The 8,702-nt window shown below is 37.4% G+C and overlaps 1 pseudogene; it reads left to right on the top strand.

Moving 5' to 3' along the window:
- Positions 1-5,525: 5,525 nt before the first annotated feature.
- On the top strand, positions 5,526-6,015 carry LOC102482807 (olfactory receptor 7A10-like; annotated as a pseudogene).
- Positions 6,016-8,702: the final 2,687 nt, after the last annotated feature.

Below are 8,702 nucleotides of genomic sequence, written 5' to 3'. Positions count from 1 at the left end.
AATTGATTCAATATGTTAACAAGCCATGTGTCTGTCAGACTAAGCATTGCAGACATCTTTGTGGACAATTTAGTAATGGGAATAAAAATTCAATTGGATGAGGGTGAAGAAGATATGGGAGAAATCAAATGATTTTATCAAATTAGAACCTATTCAAAGAAATTTGCAGTGAAAGTAGTCAGAAAAATAAAATTAGAGTTGTGAAGAGATGTACATTAATTTTTGGGTTTGTTAAGGAATTTTTGAAATAAGGGTATTTGTTTCTGTATTTGTTTTGAAGATTGATATGAATGGATTTCTTGCTATTCATACTTTGTAAGAATAGTTCATGAGACATACATTTCACAGTTTCTTCTTTTACATTGGGCATTCACATAAAAAAAATGTATTCAAAGGTCAAATGGGAATATGAAAGAGGTTTTCCTTACATCTATTTTCCTGCTGGTGAATTTGAAGGTTTTGAGTCTATTACCTTTATACTTTATACTTAATTGCAAATCATCCAATCTTTTTGTTTTTATGTTCTGGGATCCTAGTATTTTTTATTCTTTTGATTTTTCTTTAAATAATGAATTGAAGTTTTAAAATAAACATTTCAGAATACTCTTCTATTATTTTATTTATTTTTTCTTTATTATTATTATTTTTATTATTTATACATTCAAATGCTATCCAACATTTAGATTCTAAAGAGACTTTACCCAGTATGATATACACCTCAGACCAGCCCAGTTGAGAATACTATACATGTCATCATCAACAGGTAATAAACCATATCTGTGCCCCACAAATGCCTCATCACTCCATTTTTTTCCATCAAATTTCTTTTCCTACACCCTTTCCCTCTTCCACTCTCCTTCCAATTTGTCCTCAGTGTCCATAACAATTTTCAATGGTTTTATGTCCTCCAGTCTTTCAGACTCTACCATAGAGTGTGGACAGTCAGTATATGTTAAGTGGAAACACACAATGTCTCTCTTTCATATCCTGATTTGCTTCATGCAGCAATTAATCTTCCATATTCATCCACTTTCTATCAAATGCCAGGGTCTTGTTGTTTATTTATGGTTAAATAGTATTCCATGGTGTATATGTACCACACCTTTTCAAACCTTTCATCTGTTTGTGGACATTTGGATTGGTTCCATGTCTTAGCAATCATTAATAATGCCACAAGAATACCCTTATATTATTTTATGTATTGATAGATATAGATATTTATTGGGTGAATGTAAAAAGTTAATAGATTTTGTGGCCTCAAATGTTATAGTCAATTATATTGTATACACATCCACCTCTTCCAAATTTTTATTAACATAGAAAAATTCTTCTTCATCAGTAGTAGAAATAAATATATTTTTTGTGCAGAGGCTAGAGAAAGGCAGAGAGACAAAAAGAGGAAAATGAAAAATTACCCCCCTCCCCAGTGGGATGATCACACTGCAATGCCTTCTCCTCCATTTTCCTCTTGGGATTTTGGGCATGCTAGCACACATACCTGGTGTGATTTTCAAGCTGCTGGGTTCCTGATACAAACCATGGTTGTCCTTGTAGGATCTCAGCACCTTAACCACTATGATAGCTGCTGGAACTCTAAGCTGTGGCTCATAATACAAATATTAACTAACAAATAAAAATTAGGAGAGATCTATTTAGACCAATGGAAGACTTTTATAATAAAATATTATGCTATTTTACCTAGCAAAGGTATCTGAAGTAGTTAAAGTCATAGAAGCAGACAACAGAATGGTGGTTGCCAGGGGGCTGGTGAAAGGGAAAACATATTTTTCAATGGATATAATGTTACAGATATTGGGCCAGCAAGTGGGTGTGGTGGTTAAGGTGGCTGAATCTCATGTGGACAGCTACACAGGTCAAGTCCCAGACACAGTGAATTGGACAACATGGCAGGCATGGGTGCATGCACTCCCAACATCCTGAAAGAATGAATTGTGGTGTGGCCATTCTTCCTGGGGGTTGATTTCTCACTATCCTGCTCACTTTCTCTATGTCTAGTGAGTGCATGTGCCAATAATAAAGCTAACAAAAGCCTATTGAAGCATCACATTGTATTCTGTAAATATGTACTATTATCATTTGTCAATCATATCTGTGCCCCACAAATGCCTCATCACTCCATTTTTTTCCATCAAATTTCTTTTCCTACACCCTTTCCCTCTTCCACTCTCCTTCCAATTTGTCCTCAGTGTCCATAACAATTTTCAATGCTTTTATGTCCTCCAGTCTTTCAGACTCTACCATAGAGTGTGGACAGTCAGTATATGTTAAGTGGAAACACACAATGTCTCTCTTTCATATCCTGATTTGCTTCATGCAGCAATTAATCTTCCATATTCATCCACTTTCTATCAAATGCCAGGATCTTGTTGTTTATTTATGGTTGAATAGTATTCCATGGAATATATGTGGCACACCTTTTCAAACCATTCATCTTTTGTGGACATTTGGGTTGGTTCCATGTCTTAGCAATCCTTAATAATGCCACAAGAATACCCTTATATTATTTTATGTATTGATAGATATAGATATATACTGGGTGGATGTGAAAAGTTAATAGATTTTGTGGTCTCAAATGTAATAGTCAATCCTACTGTACACACCCACCTCTTCCAAATTTTTATTAACTTAGAAAAATTCTTCTTCATCAGTAGTAGAAATAAATATATTTTTTGTGCAGAGGCTAGAGAAAGGCAGAGAGACAAAAAGAGGAAAATGAAAAATTACCCCCCTCCCCAGTGGGATGATCACACTGCAATGCCTTCTCCTCCATTTTCCTCTTGGGATTTTGGGCATGCTAGCACACATACCTGGTGTGATTTTCAAGCTGCTGGGTTCCTGATACAAACCATGGTTGTCCTTGTAGGATCTCAGCACCTTAACCACTATGATAGCTGCTGGAACTCTAAGCTGTGGCTCATAATACAAATATTAACTAACAAATAAAAATTAGGAGAGATCTATTTAGACCAATGGAAGACTTTTATAATAAAATATTATGCTATTTTACCTAGCAAAGGTATCTGAAGTAGTTAAAGTCATAGAAGCAGACAACAGAATGGTGGTTGCCAGGGGGCTGGTGAAAGGGAAAACATATTTTTCAATGGATATAATGTTACAGATATTGGGCCAGCAAGTGGGTGTGGTGGTTAAGGTGGCTGAATCTCATGTGGACAGCTACACAGGTCAAGTCCCAGACACAGTGAATTGGACAACATGGCAGGCATGGGTGCATGCACTCCCAACATCCTGAAAGAATGAATTGTGGTGTGGCCATTCTTCCTGGGGGTTGATTTCTCACTATCCTGCTCACTTTCTCTATGTCTAGTGAGTGCATGTGCCAATAATAAAGCTAACAAAAGCCTATTGAAGCATCACATTGTATTCTGTAAATATGTACTATTATCATTTGTCAATAAATAAGTTAAAAATCTTGTAGAACACATGATTATGGGAATGAAGAAGTGGGAAAAGAATTCCTAAGCAAAGATGGCATTATCAAACTCTTCCCACACAGAAACGCAGCAAATTGTGACTATAAAATATTTTTTCTTTTAATATTTATTTTATAATTTAATCACTACACATCACTTAGCTTGTAAATTGAATTTATCAAACATGAAAGCACTTCATACCAGTCCAGTTCAAGATACAAGGCATGTTATCATTAACAAATAATAATCCATTTGTGTGTCCCATAAATGTCTTAACCCCTCTATTTTCCTCCTTATTTTCTTTTCTTACACTCTTCCCCTTCTCCCACTCTCTTCCTACATTGTGTGACTACAAAATATTAGCTATGACTTTTCAACTATTGAGTAATAGCTGTTTGTGTGCAATTACTCATCCTATTTACCTCCTTTCAGGTAGTCACCTCCACCACATGGAACCAGAAAATGATACACAAATTTCAGAATTTCTTATTCTGGGGCTTTCAGAGAAACCAGAAATGCAGCCCCTCATATTTGGGCTTTTCCTCTCTATGTACCTGATCACTGTGTGTGGAAACCTGCTCATCATCCTGGCCACAGTCTCAGACTCCCACCTGCATACTCCCTATGTACTTCTTCCCCTCCAACCTGTCCTTCATGGACATCTGTTTCACCTCCATCACTGTCCCAAAGAAGCTGGAGAATATCCAAACACAGAGCCAGGTCATTACCTATGCAGGCTGCATCTCCCAGATGTTCTTTTTCATTGTTTTTGTTGGATTGGATGACTTCCTCCTGACAGTGATGGCCTATGATAAGTATGTGGCCATCTGTCACCCCCTGCACTACACCATCATCATGAACCCCTGGCTATGTGGAAAGCTGGTTCTGCTGTCCTAGATCATCAGTGTCCTGTATTCCTTGTTACAAAGCTTAATGGTATTGTGGCTGTCTTTCTGTGCAAATGTGGAAATACCCCACTTTTATTAGGTCAAGTCCCAGACACAGTGAATTGGACAACATGGCAGGCATGGGGGCATGCACTCCCAACATCCTGAAAGAATGAATTGTGGTGTGGCCATTCTTCCTGGGGGTTGATTTCTCACTATCCTGCTCACTTTCTCTATGTCTAGTGAGTGCATGTGCCAATAATAAAGCTAACAAAAGCCTATTGAAGCATCACATTGTATTCTGTAAATATGTACTATTATCATTTGTCAATAAATAAGTTAAAAATCTTGTAGAACACATGATTATGGGAATGAAGAAGTGGGAAAAGAATTCCTAAGCAAAGATGGCATTATCAAACTCTTCCCACACAGAAACGCAGCAAATTGTGACTATAAAATATTTTTTCTTTTAATATTTATTTTATAATTTAATCACTACACATCACTTAGCTTGTAAATTGAATTTATCAAACATGAAAGCACTTCATACCAGTCCAGTTCAAGATACAAGGCATGTTATCATTAACAAATAATAATCCATTTGTGTGTCCCATAAATGTCTTAACCCCTCTATTTTCCTCCTTATTTTCTTTTCTTACACTCTTCCCCTTCTCCCACTCTCTTCCTACATTGTGTGACTACAAAATATTAGCTATGACTTTTCAACTATTGAGTAATAGCTGTTTGTGTGCAATTACTCATCCTATTTACCTCCTTTCAGGTAGTCACCTCCACCACATGGAACCAGAAAATGATACACAAATTTCAGAATTTCTTATTCTGGGGCTTTCAGAGAAACCAGAAATGCAGCCCCTCATATTTGGGCTTTTCCTCTCTATGTACCTGATCACTGTGTGTGGAAACCTGCTCATCATCCTGGCCACAGTCTCAGACTCCCACCTGCATACTCCCTATGTACTTCTTCCCCTCCAACCTGTCCTTCATGGACATCTGTTTCACCTCCATCACTGTCCCAAAGAAGCTGGAGAATATCCAAACACAGAGCCAGGTCATTACCTATGCAGGCTGCATCTCCCAGATGTTCTTTTTCATTGTTTTTGTTGGATTGGATGACTTCCTCCTGACAGTGATGGCCTATGATAAGTATGTGGCCATCTGTCACCCCCTGCACTACACCATCATCATGAACCCCTGGCTATGTGGAAAGCTGGTTCTGCTGTCCTAGATCATCAGTGTCCTGTATTCCTTGTTACAAAGCTTAATGGTATTGTGGCTGTCTTTCTGTGCAAATGTGGAAATACCCCACTTTTATTTGTGAACTTAATCAGGTGGTCCACCTGGCCTGCTCTGACACCTTTCTTAATGACTTGGTGACCTATTTTGCAACTGTGCTGCTGTCTGGTGGTCCCCTCACTGGGATCCTTTCCTCTTACTGTAAGATAGTTTCTTCCATTCAGGCAATCTCATCAGCTCAGGGGAAATACAAAACATTTTCCACCTGTGCCTCTCATGTCTCAGTTGTCTTCTTATTTTATTGTATAAGCCTAGGAGTGTACCTTAGTTCTGGTGCTACCCACAGCTCACACTCAAGTGCAGCAGCCTCAGTGATGTATACTGTGGTCACTTCCATGCTGACCCCTTCATCTACAGTCTGAGGAATAAAGACATAAAGAGAGCTCTGAAAATAGTCTTTGGACGAGAAATTATGTAAGGGTCAATTGGCCCGGAGCTGAAGTAGTTCCCATGATTACAGATTTTAAAACCTTGGAGCCAAAAATGGTGATTCTTTGATGAGATTGTGAGAGTAGAGCTCTCTGTACTTGTCTATACAATTGAAGTAACACACTTTATCTAGTTTTCTACACTCTCTCATATCCAGCAAATATTTTTTTCTGACATTTTTCTACTTCCCAAAGTTATTCCCCACTTTGCATCAGAAATACTTTAAAATTTTTATTGTTTCATAGGACTGCGTGTACTTTTAAGAATGTTTTATTCTTAATGATATATATCATGTTGAGCAGTTCTGAGCCATGCAACAACCCCATCTCCCTCATAATCATTTTGGAATTTTTGCATGTATGCACACATGCCTTATGTGATTTAAACGCCACTACTCTGAGACTTGAAACAGGATCAGTCATGTGGTGGGAGTCAAACACCTTCACCACCACTCTACCTGCTGGTCCCCCATATAGCTATTTTTACATTATTATCTTTTTCCAAATATTTTCTATCTAGTGTTGATTGGATCTGTGGACATGGAACCCAGAGATACAGGTAAGAGAGGAGGACTTATTCAGGTTAGATTTTGGAAATTCATTGCAGTTCTGTATTTTCTGCAGCTTCTGTCTTATTGCAACTTCATCTAATTTACATACCTTGCTTTATTAAACTTTGTGTTCTATCTGATATCTGGACAGTTTTTTGGGTTCAGTTTTCTATTTCATATGTTTGTTCTAAACTTGGAAAAACAACAGAAGTGAAAAGATGGAGAAGGAGAGAGAAATGGAGGAATCATTCCCAGGAGGGATGGCACACTGCACTCCCTTTACATCTAGACTTCTCTTGGGATTTGAACACTCATGCACACCTGCCCAGCATGGTTTTCAAGCCACTGGTACACAATTTGAGCTGTGTAGTCATCCATGTGGGATCCAGTGTTCTAACCTTTACACAATCTAGGTTTTATTTTCATTAAGATCTAGTACTCTTATTCAACCTCATGTTAATAGCATCCACCATAGTTAATGGCAAAAACGGATTATCAAACTCACGCCTCCAAGTGGAAGTGCATGTGAAAATAAAATTGAGATAATTTGCCTGAATCTGTCTTAGAGTCAAAGTTGACCTTAAATGTAATTATGTACTCTATTACTACAGAAAATGATCATTTTTAAAACTGTACATCTACTCATTGAGGAAGGACAGATTATTGCTTGTGTGTGAAGGGTTATATTTATTGGCACATAGTATTGTTTGGTGAGTTTTACTATTTCACTATTGAATGATCTTCCTGTTTCTGCATGAGCATGCCCAGTGCTGCCTGACAGTATAAATCTTTTCATTGTTCCAAGCGAAATAGCTCTCTCTTTCCTAAATTTTGTCATAGTCACTTGAGGAGCAGTGGATGAGCAATATTGATATCATCTGTTATTGACTTCCATGGTTCCAGGGAATCTGTTGAGACCTCATGATCAATGAATGACTCACAAGAGAGCTTGAATTCCTATGCAGTCTATGGTCAAGGTCATAAGGTTTTCTGCACAAATAAACATGTCCTTCCATTTCTCCTATTTACCTGAAAGAGAACTACAATGTTCTCCCCCACTTTTTTTTTAAGTACACTGTAGGGGCCAGCCTATGGCATAGTGGTTAAGGCATTGGACTCCCACATAGATGGCAGTGGTTCGAGTCCTGGACCTGGCCATTTGGTACTCATACCAGGCACGTGTGTGTGCCTGTGTGTGTGTGTTAAAACACAAGGAAGAGAATGGAGAAGAAGGGATTGCAGCATGACCATCCTCCCTAGGGGGAGACTTTTCATTCTACTTCTCTCTGTCTCTCTCAGGTTAGTGCATGTACCCTCTTATAAAAACCTTAAAAAAAGAACAAATGAACAACCAAAAGAACAAACACAGCATTACATGAATATACAATAATTTAATGTAGAATTCTACTAGAAAGGATAATGTTCATAACACAAAGTTTCTTCTGATACTTACATGAAATTTATTACAAAATATCCTTATCAGGGGAAATCAAATGAATGAATTCACAGGCATGAGAAATCACATGAATAAAAATTTTAAATAATTATTTTTTATTTTTTAAATTATTATTATTATCATTCCTAAATTTGCCATTGTGTATGTTCACTCACCAAGGAGAAAGATAGAGAAGGCAAGTGAGAAAGCAAGTAACCAGGTCACGGATTTGATCCATGGTCAGCCATGTGGGAGTCCAGTGCTTTAACCACCACATCTCCTGTCAGTCTCAATTACAAAATTTCTAATTGTTTGGCAAAAGTGTCATGAAGCTAAAACATGTAGTACTCATGGTGACATAGTGGTTTTAATAATAGGAAAAGAAGAGGTGAAACTCTCTCTATTTGCAGATGAATCTAACCAAAGAAATTAAAGACCTCCACAAGGAAGACTTCAAGAAGATAAAAAAATAAATTTAAAATGACACAAAAAAGTGGAAGGATATCCCATGTTCCTGGACTGGAAGAATTAATATAATCGAATGGCAATTCTACCCAAATTAATCTACATATTTAATGCAATGCCAATCAAAGTACCAGACACATTCTTCACAGATCTAGGAAAGACAATCATAA

This window comes from Tupaia chinensis, unplaced genomic scaffold, assembly GCF_000334495.1.
Source record: "Tupaia chinensis unplaced genomic scaffold, TupChi_1.0 Scaffold144267_1, whole genome shotgun sequence".
Lineage (NCBI taxonomy): Eukaryota > Metazoa > Chordata > Mammalia > Scandentia > Tupaiidae > Tupaia > Tupaia belangeri.
This window is presented reverse-complemented; position numbering and strand designations above follow the sequence as displayed.